The sequence below is a fragment of the Delphinapterus leucas genome, chromosome 1, assembly GCF_059928025.1.
Source record: "Delphinapterus leucas isolate spDelLeu-1000000601 "Yukka" chromosome 1, BTC_Dleu_Yukka2, whole genome shotgun sequence".
NCBI classification, from domain to species: Eukaryota; Metazoa; Chordata; class Mammalia; order Artiodactyla; family Monodontidae; genus Delphinapterus; species Delphinapterus leucas.
The window spans coordinates 36,224,833-36,247,311 of record NC_143129.1 but is presented as its reverse complement, the minus strand read 5'-3'; positions in this window follow the sequence as shown (position 1 = coordinate 36,247,311).

Below are 22,479 nucleotides of genomic sequence, written 5' to 3'. Positions count from 1 at the left end.
AAGATCATTCTAATCTTAGGGCAGGAAGACTCTTCCTGTAGTGACAGTGTAAGTGTTAATATTATTAATATTGCTAATACTCTACAAGTATATTAAGGATTTAGATTCTACTGAAATAAAAAGAAGGAATGAAGCAAAGCTTAAAAATAAAGGGAGACAAAAATAAGGTTCTTCACTTCGGTTAAATAAGAAGAAACAAGAAAAAAACCCTCTATTAGTTGATAAGAGCTAATACTTATTTCTCTGCTTTTTAAATGCAGATGTGGCATATACTGGCTAGATGTTCACCCATTTCCTCTCTTCTTGAGTGCACACCTAAACTATATTTTCCAGCTTCTCTTGTGCTTGGTTGTAGTGATGTGACTGAGTTCTAGCCAGTGAAACATGAACAGATGTAATAAATGCCACATCCAGACCTGGTTAATGAAAACTATTCAGGCTTAACTGTGATGGCTAATTTTATGTGTTAACTTGGCTGGACCATGGGGTGCCTAGATAGATGGTCAAACATTATTCTGGATGTTTCTGTGAGGATGTTTTGGGAATAAATCACATTTAGTGCACTCTGCATAAAGCAGATTGCCCTCCATAATGTGGTGAGCCTCATCCAATCAGTTGAAAGTCTGACTAGAACAAAAGAGTGATGTTGCCTGAGCAGGAGACAATTCTGCAGTAGAGGGCCTTCGGATTTGCACTACTGCATCAGCTCCTCTCAGGGTCAGCCTACTAGCCCAACCTGCAGATTTTAGACTTGATACCCTTCATTACTCTGTAAGCAAATTCCTTAAAACAAATTTTTAAATAAATATAGTTATATTCATGTATATACATGAATATGTACATATATATGTGTATGTGTGTATGTGTGTGTGTGTACATATCCTATTGGTTCTGTTTCTCTGGAGAGCCCTGATCAAGACAATGACTTTTTAGGAAAAACTCTAAGAATTAGAGGAGATCAGAGACAAAATGGAAGGAGTTCCGGTTTCTGCATCAGAAGTCTGTATGGATGACTAGGATCATCCATATTGGACATAGTGTAAGTGAGAAATGAACTTTCACGGTGCTCAGCTACTAAAATTTGTGGATTTATTATACCTGTTAGCATTACTTAATCTGAATAACATGGTAAATGTTGAATTAGATAGTATTTAAGCTATCTTTATTCTCAGCATTCTACAGCAGTGGTTCTCAAAGTTAGCTGCATATGAAAAATTGTAAGCCCTTAAAAAATACTGGTGCTTGGTCTTTACTCCCAGAAAGTATTATTTAATTGGTTTCTGAAGTACAGCCTGGGCACTGGAATTTCTAAATGTTCTCCAGGTGATAAGTTGGAGAACCACAGGTCTACAGGATGACAGAAACCAGATTTTAAAAGTAATGTGGGGCTTCCCTGGTGGAGCAGTGGTTGAGAGTCCGCCTGCCAATGCAGGGGATGCGGGTTCGTGCCCCGGTCTGGGAGGATCCCACATGCCGTGGAGCGGCTGGGCCCGTGAGCCATGGCCGCTGAGCCTGCGTGTCCGGAGCCTGTGCTCCGCAACGGAAGAGGCCACAACAGTGCGAGGCCCGCGTACCAAAAAAAAAAAAAATAATAATAATAAAAGTAATGTGTAAGAGAAACCAAGAGTCTGTTAGTGAAAAGCTTAATATAAATGAACAGGGTGATGCACTTGCCTCACATCCAAGTTTTGAGCTATATTATTATTGTTATTAATAGTAACAAGAAGATTACACACATATCTTACAACAAAACTGCTTTGTAAATATTACGCTTTGCATGTTTTAGCTGAGGAAACCAAAGCTCAAACTAAGAGGCTAGGTAAACTGCTCAAGGTCTTACGGCCACAGGCAGACAGCCACAATTTAACCAATGGCCTTGCTGACCCCACAGTCCACACTCTGAACTCTACGCTATGACACCTCCCATTCACCTGAAGAAAATGCCTTGATCAAGATAAGAAGATAAGAATCTCACTGTGCCACACACAGTCAGGTATCTGCATTCTATTCCCAGCACCCCAGTTTAAAGATGATAGTAAATTTGTGTCCAGAGAGGGGTGACCAGGTTGTTGGAGAGTCTGCAAGCAATTTCCACAAGGAATAGGTTTAAATAGTATGGCAGAGTTTGACCCCAAAAAAGGCAAAATTAAGTTGATGAGTGGAGAGAAAAGATGATTGGAAAAAGAGAACATTGGTAGTACCTTCAAATATTGTTAAAGTTGTCATCTAAAAGAGGTTATTATGTTCACCCAGATAAAATAAGCATGTTCTACTTAACTCTAGAAAGTTAAATCAGGATCATAAGTTAGAGTTTGCAAAACAGAAAGTTCTGGTTGATATAAAGAAGACTTTCCAAAAATTAGTGCTGTTCTAAAAATAACAAGCAAGGCTGCTAGGAGAATTTAGTAAGAAAATATGTTTTGTAAAAGCATATAAAACACTGGATATTTTTGTTTCTATTATCACATTGTGAGGTCCCATCCATTGAAATGTTCAAGTTGATACTAAAATTGTCACTCTGCACTAGAAGAGAAGAAGAAGACATGGCCCATGACAGTCCTAAGACTCTATCTTTACATATCGTGAGTTTCCAAGAAAAGATGTTTTGTGAAATGCCTTGTCTAATGACTGGTAAACAAAATACACACTCTATATTTATATAGTATATTGATTCCAAATTTATTTATTAGAATACACAGTCTCTTTCTTCCCATCACTAAAATTAGACAAAAATTCATGACGATAATTTGGTCAGATGTAGCTTGATGAAGACTTAATAGGAGGCTAACTGTGAAATGTTCACTGTATTTAAATATAAACACCACCAAATACATCAGTGGATAAAATACTTCCTGAGAAAGAATGGAGGCCCATGTTTCTCCTCTTTAGCAACTACCATGGGCAATCATTCCATTTAGTTTCTTGAGTCTGTGCCTTGTCTCATCTTCTCCACAGCAAGCTTTTCTAAACAGGCCCACTACAATTTTGGTTCCCCAACAGTGTATAGAAGAGTGATTGCAGCATAGAATGTTTTCCACAAAAGTTTGATTTGGAAATGACCTAGACCAAAAAAAAAACGTTGTTTGTGGTGCTTCACTCAGAGCATAGTGGAGAACTGAGGAAAATGTGCAATTTAGGAAATATGCATTTTAGACAGGTCCCTATAATTCAAGGAAAAGTAAAAGAATTGGGCTTAAATTACCTAAATAATTCATGCAATCTCCAAGAAAGACATATATAGTAAATATACTGTCTTAAGGTATAATATACCTGACTTCATTGCTGATACCATAAGAACTGCAATAAATCTTCATATTCTATGCTCAGCTTCCTCTCTTATAAAATGGGGTAGGACACCTGAAGGCAGGAAGGATTCTTCTCATATTCACTGCTGTATCCCCAGCACCAGGCACATAATGTCTGCTCCACAAATATTGGCTGAATGAATGAATGAGCAGGCTTTGGATGTGAAATGTTTAATGTGCCTTTTAGAGAGATATTACAAGGCCTTTGAGTGACTGTGATATTTCCACCAAGCTTCTCTTTGAGCATATGACTTATTTAGCATCTTAAAGTTCATGTTGACGGAGAGGGTGAAAGTATGAATACTTTCTTGAGCTCAGTTATTTCTGACTTGTTAGGTACAGAAATCAACAGTGATAACAGTCCAGCCTGAGCGAGACATAAACAGGAGCTGTATGCCAACTTCCCAACTGCAGTTTTCATGTTAAGTTGCCTTTTCTTTGCTGCCACTGAGAAAAGAGTGCCATTTAGCAGTGGTAGGAGTGAGGAAAAATTGATTTATTGGACTAAATATTTGAAACCTCTTCAAGGGTGCTGACGTTTGCAATACCACTCGAACCCTGGGCTAGAAGCCAGGAGAAATTCATGTGATCAAGAGGGTACTGTTTCATCCACAAGGGCAGTCCAGCAGCTACATCTCAAACCAAGAGTGCTGGAGGTGAGAGCACCCCAAGTCCCTTAAAATTCCCTAACACACTCATCTGTTAAAGAAGACAATGGCATTAGCCAAATAAAGACGCTCCCTGAGTAAAGAAGAGAGAACGGGAAAATCTATTTTACCCTCTAGGTGAGGAAAACAAAATGTTTTATTAAATATTAAATGCTCCTACAAAATGTAAGGAACAATAAGCTGGCTACCATCACAGTATGCAAGTACCCTTGAGAGGGGGCTGGAGGAAGGCTAGCATCGTTTTCTGTGACCACTTGCTCCAGTCATGTTCAGGATGAGCAAGTCGCACAGAGTCTGGTGGTTAAGATGATCAGATGATCTCTTTCAGTATACAGGGTTGAGAGTATACCCTATTCTTCATTCCTGCATACAGTGAAACTCTGCTGAGCACCTATTAATGACCAAACAGTGGGGGAAATAATGAGTTAGACCACCATGGAGCTTATACAAAAGTGGAGGCAAACAATAACAGATTCTAAATGTAAATACAGTCTAAAGAACTGACACAAATGAGCCTATTTACAAAACAGAAACAGACTCACAGACTTTGAAAACAAAGGGGAAAGGTGAGGGGAGGAATAAATTGGGAGTTTGGGATTAACATATACACACTGCTATGTATGAAGTAGATAATCAACAAGGACCTACTGTACAGCACAGGGAACTCTACTCAATAGTCTGTAATAACCTACATGGGAAAAAAATCTGAAAAAGAATAGAATATATGTATATGTATAACTGAATCACTTTGCTGTACACCTGAAACTAACACAACATCGTAAATCAACTATACTCCAATATAAAATATAAAAAAAGAATAAAGACAATGGGAAAAAACAATATATTATTCATTGCACAATAATTATTCAATTACATAACACTTGTGACAAGTGTTATGAAGGAGATAAATAAGATATTAGGAATTTATATAATAGGGAAAATTGACTGATTACTTCCAGATGACATTTCAGCTGAACACTGAAGGATAAGCAGGAATTGATCAGAGAAAGCAACCATCACCCTTGATAAGAATAGCAAATAATTATTTTTCAAAACTCGATATATTAACAATTTATTCTGCATGTAGTTTTTGTTTTGTTTTCTTTGCTTTTTTAAATTCTGAAGTTTCAAAAGTTTAAAACACCACACTGTAATACAAAATAGGTTTTACTTTCCCAGATAACTTCATGAAAAATGGTCATGGTCTTCTTAGGTCAAACGTTCAAATGTGTAAGAACGTGTGTCAGGCTTCCCTGGTGGGAAGAGATACAGGGGACGCAGGTTCGTGCCCCAGTCTGGGAAGATCCCAAATGCCACTGAGCGGCTAGGCCCGTGAGCCATGGCCGCTGAGCCTGCGCGGCTGGAGTCTGTGCTCCGCAACGGGAGAGGCCACAACAGCGAGGGGCCCGGGTACCGCAAAAAAAAAAAAAAAAAAAAAAAAAAGTGTGTCACTTTTGCTTTCAGAAGGCAAGCTGGGATCTGATGCAGTAAAGACTGTGAACTGCCAATACAAAGGTCAGCTCTGGTGAGGAATTCCAAGGTGGTTAAAATTCACTTATGTCAGCTAGGGAAAAGTGTTCTAAGGTGGGATCTACTATAGCAAAATAAAACCCATGTATAGGGCTATATCCATGTGCACACATGCAATGAGAGAATATGACAGCTGTAGGGGAACGTAGGAACCATATATCCTAAACTCCTCACACCTCAAATTAGGGGCTCATAGAGATGAAAGAAACTGCTCAGGTTGCCCAGCCAGCAAGTGACAATGGCTGAGGATGCATTTGACTGTGATGAAATCCAGCTGAGGGCAAAATAAACTCTGTGGCAAAAATTGTTCATAGAGGGAAAAGGTAAGCTGTATCAGGTAGCAGGTATACTGGTATGGAGCCTGAAAGCTCAGGACAGAGTTTTATTTGGTTTCAGTATGCAAAAGGCCAGATTTCAGGGTCAATAAAAGACATTTGTCAAATTAAAGATACTCAGAGCTTTAACAAGCAATAGTGATTTGATTAACTAGATACCCTGAGGGTACTTCTACTTAGCTTAGAACTCTTTATTATCATTACTTTATTTAATGTGGTGGCATACTGTGTTTTCCAGATATGTTCCCCACATATCTCTCAGCCCACGTGTTCTTCTCCAGTATGACCTTGTCATTTCTCTATTAAGGGGTGATGTCTAGAATAAATGCTGGAGAGGGTGTGGAGAAAAGGGAACCCTCTTGCACTGTTGGTGGGAATGTAAATTGATACAGCCACTATGGAGAACAGTCTGGAGGTTCCTTAAAAAACTAAAAATAGAATTACCATATGACCCAGCAATCCCACTACTGGGCATACACTCAGAGAAAAATGCCATTCTTGGTAATTAGAAAGTATTCAATTTCCGTTTGCTACCCCCATCACAACTTGCTAATAAAGCAAGAACAGATGGTCTACTGACTCGCAGTTCAGGCCTTGCTTTCCGAGGCAGTATCCTAATATACTGTAGCTATACTCAAGCACGTTGCAGACAAAGCATTTTTGAGAAAATTGACTTAGGAAGTAGATGATAGGAAACTTCCCACAGTAGTGAAATCTTTAAACCTCTTCTCTGGTCTTTGAATTCTTGGCAGCCACACGCTCTGTTCTAGCCAAGAGTCCTCATGCCTGCAGCTTCCACTTCTCCTTGCCCTCATTTACAGGTGAGACATCCTCCGCACTAGTCATCTGATGCCATCTGTCTGTGGCCAAAAGCTAGCTGAAAGCTCTCTGTAACTGCCTTCCAAAGCTAACTGAGCTGCTCTAAATATATGAAGAGACAGAAATGCGGTTGCACCAAAGAATGCTGAGTAAAATATTTAAAGAGCTTTTTACAAATGGTGTAGTAGGCCACTTCCTTCTCTACTCCTCCTCAAGAAAACATTCATTTTATCAGTTTACACTCAGAATTGAACTTGATTGGTCTGGGAACCCTGCCATATGATAAAGGGGAGAGTGAAGGATACATTTGGGGGAAATTATCAGAATCATTTAAAAATAATTTTGCCAACACCGATCTTCAAATCCTGGGAACATTCATAAAATTTATCTATGAACATAAAGATACCAAACAGAATAGCAATGGGCTTGGCCTCTTATCTCAAAACCAAAGGAATTGATTGTTCTAAAACATATGGTTGTAGATCTATAACAGAAAACAGATAACCTCTACAGTTCAGCGTAAAGGGCTACTGCCCAACATTCAGAATTTTGGCTACGGGATGATAAATCTTCATCAGTTCCTAAAACCAATAACCTCCACCATCCATATTCAAGGTTCTTTTTACTGTACTATACTGTCTCTCTAACATCAGGCTGACTTTCTACCTGAAGTCCTTGCCTTATCATTCTTGGAAATTCCTACTCAATGTGTGTCAATGGAGTAAGAAAACACATTTAATTTGGGGGCACAGAGACTCATTTTTCTGAGAAGAATTGCGGAGCATGTCACAGAGACAAACTATGGGCCATCTTTGATTCTTACAGTCTGGTACTCACTTAGTGAGCAATAATATTGACCCCAAAGCCTGTACAATGCCTGAGAGCATTTTCTGAATCATTAAGTAAAGTTAAATTATGCTTAATAAAGCCATAGGGTCAAATATGGTTTGTTTTATTATGATTCCTTGAAAATTAGTTGTCCTTAGGTTTGTACAGAAAACTCTGTCAGAATCATACAAAACTAGAATGCACTGTTCTCCAACCAGACTATATAAAGTAGCTCATTATACAAACATTATCTATTCCTGCTCATTTTTACTTCTTTATATTCAGGGAGAAATTACTTCTCTTTCTTCCTTCTTCAATTACTTCACTATTTATGAAATTAGTTCACATCTTATTATCTCCATAAGATGTCAAATAACTCCTAGAAGCCATAGTTCTTGATCTGTACTACAAACAGTCACTTGATCAGGCTGCTTTGTTCTCATCCCCAACTCTCTCCCAGAGTTAGTATGAAGCAAAATGTGATTCTACCACTGGAGTTCTAGGAAATCATTAACAGGAAGACACTTCATATCTATAAAGATATTATGGTAATAAAGGAATTTTTATTAGAACTAAAGAGGGTACTATTAATTTCCATCAAATAGCCTGTTATGTTTTACATCTTCAAAAGGGATAAATAAATAGATGCTCTTTGGCTTTGTAAAATGCACAAATATTGGCAGAATCTTCCCTGTCTGGCCTCAAAGGGCATTTACGTCACCCTCCTGCCCAGTCATACATTTATTTTATGAACAAAGCAATAAAATAGAAGCCATTTCAGACCTAGTTTCATCAAAGCCAACATGAGAAAGTTTTGACCTAAGGATAAAGACAACAGTGTAGCGAACTTAAGGAGCAGAGACTCCTAGAAGGTTTACTGAGGGAAACAGGAGAGGGTACTAAGAGCTAGTAAAAGTATTAATGCTCAGAGGTAAAATTTGAGAAGATGAGGAAACAAGAATGTATTGGGCACTATGTTGCTTCTCCAGGTCCACAACTATGGCCCTCTCAGCCGTAGGCACAGCGAGGTGTCAGCCCCAATGTAGGCAGAACTAAAGTGCCTGTTTCCAAGCTCAGCTCCCCATCTCCTCCCCACTTGCAAGTGCCCCTACCACCACATCCATACTCGTGTTCCCCCTGTCACAGAGGGTGAGGTATGCCCAGTCCTACCCCCTGCTTGCCCACTTCTCTCCTGTGTCATCTTGATTCCTTGTCCTGTTGAATTTTCCTTCTCTTATAGAGTCAGTATTACCATGTTCACCTGATCATCCAAATCTACGTTCCTGATTCTCAGACATGTCCCAAGCTGCTGCTGGTGATAATAATCATAATAGTAATTGCAAATATTCATATAATGCTCTGTGCCAGGAGCTGTTCTAAGCACATTATACATATAAACTCATTTAATCCTCACAACAACTCTATGAAGTAAGGTCTAATAAAATGAGTCCATTATCCCCATTTTATAGATAAGGAAACAGGTGCTTTAGCTTACCTCAGTTTCGGTCCTTATCTTTTTTTCCCTGAACAAGTACAATAAGCTCCTAACATATCTCTGCCTTACAGTCAAATTATCTTCAAACCCACCCTCCTCTAAATTGTCATTGTTCTATAGCTAACGGATAAATGTAACCCTAGGCCTCTCCTGATTACAAGCCTGCAAGTGCCTCCCTCTTACAGTATCATCTAAAGGTACACATCAAAATCACCTGGGAGGGCTTCCCTGGTGGCGCAGTGGTTGAGAGTCCGCCTGCCGATGCAGGGGACACGGGTTCGCGCCCCGGTCCAGGAAGATCCCACATGCCGCGGAGCGGCTGGGGCCGTGAGCCATGGCCGCTGTGCCTGCGCGTCCGGAGCCTGTGCTCCGCAACGGGAGAGGCCACAGCAGTGAGAGGCCCGCATACCGCAAAAAAAAAAAAAAAAAAAATCACCTGGGATCATTTCCATAAAATAAATGCCTAAGCCCACTCCAAACCTAGAGGATCAGAACAGCCTTGAGGCGGGAGGGTGGGGGGACTCTGAACATGTATATACTTATAAGTCTTCTCAGGATTTCTGCCATATGTCTCTAATTCAGAACATAGACCACTCTAATTCAGATCATTGTGTTTTGTTTTGAGAGTGTTATCGAGGTATAACTTACATACTACAAAATTCACCCATTTTTAAGTGTATAATTCAATGATTTTTAGTAAATTTACTAAGTTTGGCAACCCCAACCACAATTCAGTTTTTGAACATTTCTATAACCCCTAAAAGATTTTTTGTCCATGTGCAGCAAAGCCTGCTTCCAACCCAGCCCCAAGGAAACCACTATCTGCTTTTTATATCTATAGATTTGCCTGTACTACCCATTTCACATAAGTGTAATCTGTTAAGTCTGGGTTCTTTCACTTGGCATAATGTTTTGGAGGTTCCTACATGTTACAACTTGTATCAGTAGTTCGTTCCTTTTAATTGCTATAAATATTCTACTATATGCATATACTCATTTTTTTAGTCATTCACCATTTGATGTATATTTGAATTGTGTGCATCTTTGGCTACTATGAATAGTTCTGCTATGAACATGTGGGTACATATTATTGTGTGGACATATATTTTCAATTCCCTTGGGTAAATAGTGAAGTGTAAAATTGTTGAGCTGTATTGTAAGTTCATATTTAACTCTTCAAAAAAATGCCAAACTGTTTTCCAAAGTGGTTGAATTACTTGACATTCCCACTAGTAATGCATGGGAGTTTCATTTTCTCCACATCCTCACCAACACTGGTAATTGCCTTTTTGATAATAGACATTTTCTACTGGGTGAGAAGTGGTACTCCATTGTGGTTTTAATTTGTAATTCCCTAATGACAAAAGCTGTTGAGCATCTTTTCATGTGCTTAAGGGCTATTAATATGATATATCTTCTTTGACGAAATAGCTATTCAGCTTTTTTCCCATTTTTAAATGAATTGTCTTATTACTGATTTGTAAGATTTCTCTACATATTCTATAGCACATATCTTTATCAAATAAATTATTTGCAAATATTTTCTCTCAGGCTAAGGCTTGTCTTTTCAGTTTCTTAATGGTGTCTTTAGAAGAACAAAAGGTTTTAATTTTGACAAAATCCAATTTATTAATTTTTCTTTCATGATTGTGCTGTTGGTATCATATCTAAAAACATGTTGACTAACCCATGACCACAAAGATTTTCTACTATGTTTTTTCTTTTAGAAGTTTTAAAATTTTAGCTCATATTTAGGTCTATGATATATCTTATGTTGATTTTGTGTGTGATAGAAGGTAAGGATCTAAATTCACCACTTTACCTGTGGATATCTAATTGTCTCACTACTACTGTACAAAAAAGCTGTCCTTACCCCTTTTAATCATCTTGACACCTTTGTTGAAAATTAGTTGACCATAAATACAGGATTTATTTTTGGATCTCATAATTCTGTTCCACTGATCTATATGTGTATTCTTAAACCAATACCACACTGTCTAACTTATGTAAGCTCATAATAAGTTTTGAATTGAGCGGTCCAACTAGTGGTCTAATTTCTTCTTTCAATTGCTTTGGATATTCTGAGTCTTTTACATTTCCATATAAGTTTTAGAACTATCTCATCAGTTTCTAGAAAAAACAAAAGCCTATGGGGACTTAGCGATTGTGTTGAATATACAGATCAACTAGAGAATTACCATCTTGACTATATTCAGTCTTCTAATCCATGAACATGTAATTTCTCTCAACCACGTTTTGTAATTTTCAATGTCCATGCCTTGCACTTCTTTTGTTACATGTAATCCTAAGTGCTTTGGCCTTTTTGATGCTATTATGAATGAAATTGTGCCTTTATTTTCATTGTTAAATTGGTCACTGCCAGTATACATAAATAAAATTAGTTTTGTAGACCACTGGTTTTTATAAAATAAAATCTTATAATCTTTTTACAGAATTCATATGATGGTATGAGAAGATTTCCATGACACAATCTCTGCCTGCTACTTAACATTATTTCCCATCATCCATAACTCAGAGTGTTTGCTTCTTTAGCACTGAACTTTTGGTAGCACCCTGCAATCCTATGTTTCTTGCTTAAATTTTAATTTATATCTCATGTCTAGTTTATACATTACCCTATCCTAGGAACCTCTCTTGATTTCTCTCCACCTGCCTTATCTTCCACTGTGAAATGCACGTACACAGTGCACACACACACATACACACATACACATGGAGCTCCTCTTACGTGCTTCCAAAATGCTAAAACTGGAGGTCTATCATTGCTTTTTCTATATTTCATTTTAACTAAATACTTATATACTCATCTCAAAAAAACTGAATCACCATGTATAAGAAAGTCTGCTAGTTGTTCATCAGTATTCATCTTCTCCTTCCAAAGTAATAGAGCCCTTAAGTTTTCAGTAAGCACAGCAAAAAATTAAAGACTATATCTCCCAGCCTCCCAGCAGTTACATGTAGCAGCATGAGTATGTTGTGGTCAGTGAGCAGGAGTTCATGAGGCAGCTTCCAGAAATCCTCCCCCCAAAACAGCCAGTGTATATCTTTTCCTTCTTTATATTTATATATATTTATATTTAGTCTTTAAATATAATTTTCTCTCCTTTTCGATAGCTAGAATCTGACCTGACCAGCAGGTCAGGAGCAGCCATCCTGACCATGAGGTGATCTTAGGAATGGGGGATCACACATAGCAAAGCAACAGTATGAGAAGAGCCTGCATCTCCATATACCACTCTGGTCACCTACTTCTGGGCTTTCCATGAGAAAGACATACAGTGCTCCCTGATTTAAGCTGCTGTGTCTCTAGGTCTCTGTTCCCTATTGTCAAACTTAATCCAAACATATACACCACACTTTACTGCATCCTCAGTAACTGGAGTAGTGTCAACACATTGTAGGTGCTTAGTTGATATTAGCTGGTTTCCTGCAAAGGAGTAGCAAAAGTAGAAAAAAAAACTTCATGGAACATCAACTTTGAATTCCATGCTATTTCCAGGGTATTAAATCTAAATTCCTAATATTTTAGGTATACAATTTGGCCTTCAGAAGCCTCTCATATTTTTTTTTTTTCTTTGCGCTACGCGCGCCTCTCACTGTTGGGGCCTCTCCCGTTGCGGAGCAGAGGCTCCGGATGCGCAGGCTCAGCGGCCATGGCTCACGGGCCCAGCCGCTCCGCGGCATGTGGGATCTTCCCGAACCGGGGCATGAACCCATGTCCTCTACATCGGCAGGCACACTCTCAACCACTGTGCCACCAGGGAAGCCCCCTCTCAGATTTTTAAATCTAATTTTTATTTTAATGTATTCATCATGATACTAATAAGCTCTTTGTTTTTTTGATGTAGCAGAAAAAAAGCAAATTTATTCAACCATTCTGGGAATATTCAAGAGAGAGAAGGCCTGTAATTGAATATAGTAATAGATCTTACAAAATCATAGGTGTTAGTGACAATAACATGCAAAGCCGTTAAACAATTCGATTCCATAGATGAGAAGCTGAAGTTCAGAGAGGTAGCATGGTTAATTTCAGAAGGTCCCACAAACACTGAATGGCAGAGCTGATGTCAGAACCCTGGCTTCTTAGTCTCTGAAAAAGTTAGCGTTCCTTTGGTAAAGAGCAAACTGGCAACATAAGCAAAAAGGGAAATATTTTTTAAATCTGGGGATGTATAAGATCAAAACTTGGAACAAACAAATCAGGCAGCTCTGTAAGATTTCCATCGCAATATTAGCTCCACGGCTCATGCGGATGTGGCCAATGGAATGAATTTATAAACTCCAGCAATACTTACTGTTTGTATTTTCATCCTGATTGTGGGAGTTTTTTTTGTTTGTTTTGTTTTTGTGCCCATTCCTCCCTTCCTTTCTTCCCTGCTGACTGAAACCTGCTTCCCAGGTATCCATTTTCCCTGTTTCCCTTAACTAGGCATAGGGAAATGAAACATAAGAGGAAGTCTCTTGAAGGTGACCTGGGAAGTGTTTGTCTTCTGAGAGAAAGAGAGTGTGTGTGTTTTCTGGCTTCCTGATTACCCCTCAGTTCTGTTTTTATATGCTCCTGTGTGCCTGTGTGAATATATAACGTCTGTAGTTTGGGACCACGATATGACAAATGTGAGAATGAAAAACCAGCCCTCTGAGGAAAGGGAAGCTGTTGAGTCTTCATGCTGTTTCTAAGCTTATGAACCCTCGCGCTACCAAATGTTTCCCTCCAGATCTCTTGCTATATGAGATCATACAATTATTGCTTAAGCCACTGTAAGCTGGCTCATCTCATGCTTTCAGCCACAAAGCATTCCAACTTATCTGTCACTCGGGATTTTAAGTACATGGACAAAGGGTCTGACTAGTCAACTTTGGATTTTGTGTCTGCCTCTGAGTGGAAATGTGGCAGTGAGAGGAACAATCCTGTGGAAGGAACCTCTGGGACCCTCCAGTTTTATTGGTATGAAGCCAAGCACCTTGATTTGCTTCCTACCGAGATACTGTCAGAAAGAGGAAGAGGAGGCAGAACACCCAAGATGACAAATGTCCCTAATATATATATTCTATATCGCTGACATTTTAGAAACATAATTGAATGCATGACTAGCACAAAGCAAACTGTCTAGTGCATGAATGTACATATTTAAACACTTAGAAAGGAACCACTCACCTGTTTTTTTAATCTGGAAAGTAATAAAAAGTGAAATGTATTCAGGATATGATATTATGTAACATGCAATTTTGGAGTTCAAGATTTTTATTTTTCCTCAGTGTATAGAGTTAGTCATGAAGCAAATTTACAGACACCAAATGACCCAGTTAAACCTCCCACAGATGCTAATTTCTCTTGTTAACACCTTGTCATTTGACCCAAAATAAGGACTTCTGAACATCCATCACATATAGAAAATGGTGTTAATTTTTTGATATTATGCTTCTAGTTAACACATTATTTACAGATAAGGAAGACCTATGTTATTAAACTGTGTACATTATCTGCCAATAAGCCACAACCTCAGTCAGACTTATGCTGAGCTTGTTTAGATTTGAGAGAATATGAACAGTATAGGACTAAGAAAATTCAAGTGGAAGGTCCCAGCATTATTATCATGCCCACGTTACATTCACTAAAGAAGCAATATGATTTTGGTCATAGAGCTGCCACATGATCCAGCAATCCCACTCCTGGGCATATATCTGGAGAAAACCATAATCCAAAAGGATACATGCACCCCAATGTTCATTGCAGCACTATTTACAGTAGCCAAGTCACCACAGAGCAAAACAGCCAAGACATGCAAGCAATCTAAATGTCCATCAACAGAGCAATGAATAAAGAAGATGTGGTACATATCGATATATACAATTGAATATTACTCAGCCATAAAAAAGAATAAAATAATGCCATTTACAGCAACATGGGTGGACCTAGAGATTATCATACTAAGTGAATTAAGTCAGACAAAGAAAGACAAATATCATATGATATCACTCATATGTGGAATCTAATTAAAAATGGAAACAAATGAACTTATTTACAAAACAGAAAGAGACTCACAGATATCGCAAACAAACTTATGGTTACCAAAGAGGAAATGTGGGGGGAGGGATGAAGCTTGGAATGAACACACACACACCACTATATATGAGATAGAGAACCAACAAGGACCTACTGTATACTACAGGGAACCCCACTCAATATTCTGCGATAACCTATATAAGAAAAGAATCTAAAAAAGAATGAATATATGTATATATATAACTGAATCACTTTGCTGTACACCTGAAACTAACACAACATTGTAAATCTACTCCAATAAAATTTAAAAAATAAAATTAAAAATTAATAATAAATTTACAAAAGGAAACAACTGGTTAGATGGTAGATTTTAATTCAACCATGTCAATAATCACATTAAATGTAAGCCACACTAATTCAAATATAGACTGTTAGATTAGATAAAAGCAAGATCCCACTATATACTGCCTATAAGAATACCACTTTAAATATAAAGGCATAAATGGATTAAAAGTAAAAGAATGAAAAAAGATATTCCATTCAGATACTACTCAAAAGAAAGCTAAAGTAGTTTTATTAATCTCAAAGTAGGCTTCAGACAAGAAATATTACTAGTGATAGACAGGCTTATTACATTATGAAAAGGGATTCAATTCTCCAAGAAGACAAAAACATTAACGATTTTATGCCTATAACTTCAACAGCTTAGAGCAAGTGGAAGAATTCCTTGAAAAGCACATCTTACCAAAATTAGCACAAGAAGAAACAGAAAAATTCAAAGAGCTTTATATCCATTTTCAAAATTGAATTCATAATTTAAAACTTTTTAACAAAGAAAACCCCAGGCCCATATATCTTTACTCACAAATTCTATCAAAGGTTTAAGGACAAAACGAATACCAGTGTTGTACAAACTCTTTGAGAAAATAGAAGGAAATACTTTTCAGGTAGTTTAATGAAGCCAGCATAACCCTGTTACCAAAACCTCACAAAGACATTATAAAAAAAGAAAATTATAGACCAATAACCTACATGAATAAATATACAAAGTCCTCAATAAAATATTAACAAATCAAATTCAGCACTATACAAAAAGGATAAATTTCATTAATACATGGAGCTTATGCCAGAATTAAAGGTTGGTTTTACATTATGAAATCAATGGTGTTAATTCATCACATTAACAGAATCAAAGAGAAATAAAAATTTCAATTGATTCAAAAACATTTTTGACAAAATGTCACACCCATTCATGAAAAAAAAAAAACTCTCAAAACACTAGGAAAAGAAAGGAATTTCATCAACCTGATAGTGGGCATATATGAAGAAACAAACAGTTAATGTCATACTTAATGGTGAATATTGAATGCTTCTTAGTTCAGGAACAAGATTTCCACTGTCTCCACATCTATTCAAAAATATACTGGAAGTTCTATGTAAGACAACAATGTAAGAAAAAAATAAAGGTATAAAAATTAAAAAGAAAGAAGCAAAACAGTCTTTTTTGAGGTTGACATGATTGTACATACAAAACATTCTAAGGAATCTACCCCCCCAAAACTACTGGAACTGAAAAGTGAATTTAGCAAAGTCATAGGAATTAAGATCAATATACAAAATTTAATTATATTTCAATATTTTATCAGTGAACTATTAGAAAATGAAACTAAAAAGCAATTCATTTACAATTGTAGGAAAAACATAAAATACTCAAAAATGAATTTAAGATAGGTAAGACTTGTATTCTGAAAACTACTACATATTGCAGAAAGTTATTAAATAAAAAGTTAAACCATATAACATGCTTAGGAATTGGAAACATTAATATTGCTAAAGTGTCAGTTCTCCCCTAATTGATCTATAAATTTAGTGCAACCCAATCAAAATTCCTTGAGGCTTGTAGTAGAAATTAACAAGCTGATTGTATATCTGTATGAAAATGCAAAAGATGAAGAATAGTAAAAATAACCTTAAAAAGAGGAACAAATTTGGAAGACTTATACTACCTGCTTTTAAGACTTACCACAAAACCACAATAATTAAGACACTTGCATAAAGGTAGATAAACAAGTGAGTGAAACAGAATAAAGTCCTGAAATACACACACACACACACAGAGCCAGTAGGGAAAGGAAAGTTTTTGCAACAAATGATGCTAGATCAATTGTATATCCATATTAAAAAAAAAGAACCTCGACCCCTACCTCACACCATACACAAGAATTAGATTTAGATAGGAAGGCTTCATGCAAAATCTGAAACTAGAAAGCTTCAATGTTTTCTAAAAGGAAACACAGGAGAATGATCTTGTGGTTGGCAAAGAGTTCTTTAACAGGATACAAAAAGCACTAGGCATAAAAAAAATCATAAAACGAACATAATCAAAATTTTAAATTTCTGCTCATCAAATGACACCATTAAGAAGATGAAAAGATAAAACACAGACTGGGAGAGATATCTGCAAAGCCAACTTCTGGCAAAGAACTTGTTATCTAGAATATATAAAACTTTTATGAATCAATAATAAATAGACAACCCAATAATCCCAAAATGGAAACAACTGAGCATCAACAAGTAAATATATAAACAGTAGTATCTTCATACAGTGGAACACTACTTGGTACTTGAAAGGAATAAATTTCTTCATGAATCTCAAAGACATTTTAAGCAAGTCAGGAACAAAAACAGTACCTGCTGTATGATGCCATATAGAAAGTTCTAGAGCAGGTAGATATGACCTATGATGAAAGAAGTAAGAAAAGAGATTGTTTCACGGAAAGGGACTGATTGCAAAGGTGTACAAGTGAACTTTCCAGGGTGATGGAAATGCTCAACAGTTTGGTGCACAGTTACGTGGGTATAATTCATTTGTTAAAAATTACTGAACTGTATATTGAAAATCTGTGCATTTGTTGTATATAAATTATACCTTGGTTTTAAAAAAAATTAAAAGAAAATCCACTTTCATGGTAAGTGGGGGAAAAAAAAGAAATTCTGGGAATGGGGCCAGAAATCTGTAAATAAGTACAGTATATCTTACACCTGCATCTGTTGTGCTTTTATCAGAGAAGATAGAAAATACACAAGCAACCAGCATGTCATCAATTACTACACTGTCCGCAGTTTAGCACACATATGGCAGGAGTGAAGCCCACCAAGGCCACTTATTGAAGCTAAAACAGAAGTGGCTCAAGTAAAGTAAATGAATAATGATCCAGGGCCGCATGGCTTGAGGAGTCAGATAAACATAGAAACAGAGACTTTCTATACCTCAGACTTTCAGACTTTCCCCCTGCAACACTTTCAACACTGAAGCGAAAGTGTTGCAGGGGGAAAAGGCTGCATGGCGAAACAGTTGAGTCATCTAATTGCCACTGACACAGGCAAGTGCCTGAGTGAACACCCCGGCAGAACGAGAAGAGTGTCATCTGCTACTCTTAATGATTCAGTGCACTGATCCTGCAGTTTAGACACCTGCCACCACAGAAGTGATGCCTCATCAGGCTTACATGATTCTGACTAATATCAGACTCAAGGAATGAGCCTGATGGAGCTAGAGAATTTGCTCTTTAAACATGGTCACAAATACTACACACGTGCGTGTGTGTAAACATTGCTTGTAAGAAAACAAAACGTATTAAATTCAAACTGGGTTGCCACTTTTAAGGTAGCAACCATATAAAAGAGTAGATCTCACTGAAACATGGGTCTGCTAAACATGTGTTTATATAAATAATGAGTATAAATATATAACATACATATATGAGAAATATATCAATATAACCATAAATAAGTCTGTAACTATATATTTTAGATATAGTTAAGTTATATATATAGTTTTATATATAGCTTCACATACATATTATATTCCTATTATATAGTTAAGAATTTTATATATTAATGGTTAGGAATTATGTATATATATAATTAGAAATATAATTATCCAAAATATGAAATTATGATATGTTAATTATAACATTAAAACATTAAATTATAATGCTTTAATAACATTTAAAATTATAACATAAAAAACAAAGATAAATACTATATTATTGGGGGACATAGATTAAGGTAAACAAATCACTGCCCTGCTCCCTGAGCCACTTCTGTTCATATTAAGCACTCTTCTGACAACACATGCTGGCCTACTGGGCTTCAGGAAAACCTGGCATCCAAATGCCTTTAAGTTCCTTCCAACAGATGCCATCACTTCTTCATCTTCATCACATGTAGTCCATCTGCCCTCCTGAGGAGGTCAGCAATAATTAGGAGGATAACCTCAGCTCACCTTCCAGCATTCCTCATCAGCTGGAACAGTCTGTTTGCTTCCCTCTTGGTCCTCTCCAGGAAGAGCCCTCTGCTTCTCTCCAGTGAGAGAGAAAGTAGGAGACTTGGGACCTCAAGACAGCCTTATTGGCCTTACAGAGGAAACGCCTTCCACTTGACAATTCAAGTAAAGGAAACAGTCCTCTGACACCTTGCCCCACATCTGATTCTGAGTCATTTTACTTTTCTATAAAACCGATTAGTAATGCCTTAGCAAATAAATTTGGCTCAATATTTCTTGAGGCATAAATTTTCCAGAGCTGTTTTCTATTTTCATCTCAATATTCCATGGGCTTAAAGGCCACAGAGAAGGGGGAGCACATGTCTGTGGAACTGCTTGCTTTCAAACGGGGCTACTTTGACCTTCACCCCTCTGCCTCCTAGAAGTGATTGGCAACCTCATGGGAAAGCAGAAAAAATAATGCAACACTTAGAAAAATACCTTGGAGAGCCTGGTGAGCTTAAAGAACCCTCTTCACCTTTCAGGGTGCATGAGATACGCAAGACCCCTACAGCCCCTACTCTGCTAACAGTGACTCAGATACCAGAGCAAACTCATACACGTCTGTGAACCTAAACAGACCCCTACTGTGCATGTTTCTCAGAAGCCTATTCTTTCACATGGTTATCACATGAGAAGCAGCAACCTAGAGTGAAGCTATTTTCTTTTTTCACAGGTAACAAACAACACATTTGCTTTTTGAAATTTCTTTCTTAAACATTTGTAATATCTTGTCACTCTTTCATTCTCCTTTGTGTCTTCTGTGTCTCCCATTCCCATTCTCCAACCCAATCCCGTTTTCTCTCTTTATCCTAGAGAAGGTGATTTAATCAGAAACCTATGCCAAGCATTTGCACTGAAGAAGCAAAGCTGATATCGCTCCCACTGCCTTCATAGCCAATAAGCCACCAAGAATCAAGGATTCTCACTTCATCACATAGGATTTCATAAGTCATGGAAAGAAATCTGAATATTATTTTAAGTGCAGTAGGCAAATATAGTTGAGTCTTTTAGCAGGAAAGTGGCATTTGGTTTTCACTTTATTTTTTTTTAGGTTGCAAAATTATATTCTTTTTTTAATCGAAGTATAGTTGATTTACAGTATTATATTAGTTTCAGGTATACAGCATAGTGATTCAATATTTTTATAGGTTATACTCCATTTAAAGTTATTACAAAATAATGGCTATATTCCCTGTGTTGTAAAAAATATCCTTGTTTCTTATGTATTTTATAAATAGTAATTTGTATCTCTTAATCCCTTACCCCATCTTGTCCCCTCCCCCTTCCCTCTCCCCGCTGGTAGCCACTAGTTTGTTTCCTATATCTGTGAGCCTGTTTCTGTTTTGCTACGTACATTCATTCGCTTTATTTTTCAGATTCCACATATAAGTGATAACATGGAGTATTTGTCTTTCTCTCATTTATTTCACTAAGCATAATACCTTCTAGGTCCATCCATGTTGTTGCAAATAATAGAGTTTCATTCTGTTTTTATGGCTGAGTAATATTCCACTGTATATATACCACAACTTTTTTTTTTAACATCTTTATTGGAGTATAATTGCTTTACAATGGTATGTTAGTTCCTGCTGTATAACAAAGTGAATTAGCTATACATAAACATATATCCCCATTATCTCCTCCCTCTTGCGTCGCCCTCCCACCCTCCATATCCCACCCCTCTAGGTGGACACAAAGCAACAAGCTGATCTCCCTGTGCTATGTGGCTGCTTTCCACTAACTATTCATTTTACATTTGGTAGTGTATATATGTCCATGCCACTCTCTCACTTCGTCCAGCTTACCCTTACCCTTCCCCGTTTCCTCAAGTCCATTCTCTACATCTGCATTTTTATTCCTCTCCTGCTCCTAGGTTCTTCAGAACTCTTTTTTTTTTAAGATTCCATGTATATGTGTTAGCATACAGTATTTATTTTTCTCTTTCTGACTTACCTCACTCTATATGACAGTCTCTAGGTCCATCCACCTCGCTACAAAAAAACTCAATTTCATTTCTTTATAGGGCTGAGTAATATTCCATTGTATATATGTGCCACATCTTTTTTATCCATTCATCTGTCAATGGACACTTAGGTTGCTTCCATATCCTGGCTATTGTAAATAGAGCTGCAATGAACATTGTGGTACATGACTCTTTTTGAATTATGGTTTTCTCAGGGTATATGCCCAGTAGTGGGATTGCTGTGCCGTATGGCAATTCTATTTTTAGATTTTTAAGGAACCTCCATACTGTTCTCCATAGTAGCTGTATCAATTTACGTTTCCACCAGCAGTGCAAGAGGGTTCCCTTTTCTCCACACCCTCTCCAGCATTTATTGTTTTATACCACATCTTCTTTATCCATTCATCTGTGGATGGACATTTAGGTTACTTCCCTATCTTGGCTCCTGCAACTAATGCTGCTATGAATATGGAGGTGCTTGTATCTTTTCAAATTAGTGTTTTCATTTCTTTTCAGATATATACCCAGGAATGGAGTGGTCAAATCCTATGGTAGTTCTATTTTTAGTATGTGAGGAATTTCCATACTGTTTCTCATAGTGTCTGCACCAATTTACTTTCCCACAAACTGTGTACAAGGGTTCCCTTTTCTCCACATCCTTGCCAACATTTGCTATTTGTATAGCCAGAGCTATATCTTTTTGATGATAGCCATTCTGACAGACGCGAGGTGGTGTCTCATTGAAGTTTTAATTTGCATTTTGCTAGTAATTAGCGATGCTGAGCATCTTTTCATGTGTCTATCAGCCATTTCTATGTCTTCGTTGGAAAAATGTCTATTCAGGTCTTTTTCCAATTTTTTGACTGGGTTGTTTGATTTTTTGATAGTTGTATGAGCTATTTATATATCTTGGAAATTAATCTCATCAGTCATATCATTTGCAAATATTTTCTCTCCCACTTGCTTTTCACTTCAAAAAAATCACTAGCTCCTAGAATATATAAGAATAGAAGCAGAAAGACCAGTTGTTTACTACAATAATCACAGGGTCATTTGACTAGAAGGGAGAGAAATAGATGAATTTGGAATATATTTTATGCAGTGCCAACAAGACTATAGTTAACAGCTTGGAAGAAAGAGAGAATGGGAAAGATGAGGAAAAGGGATGAATCCAAAAAAAA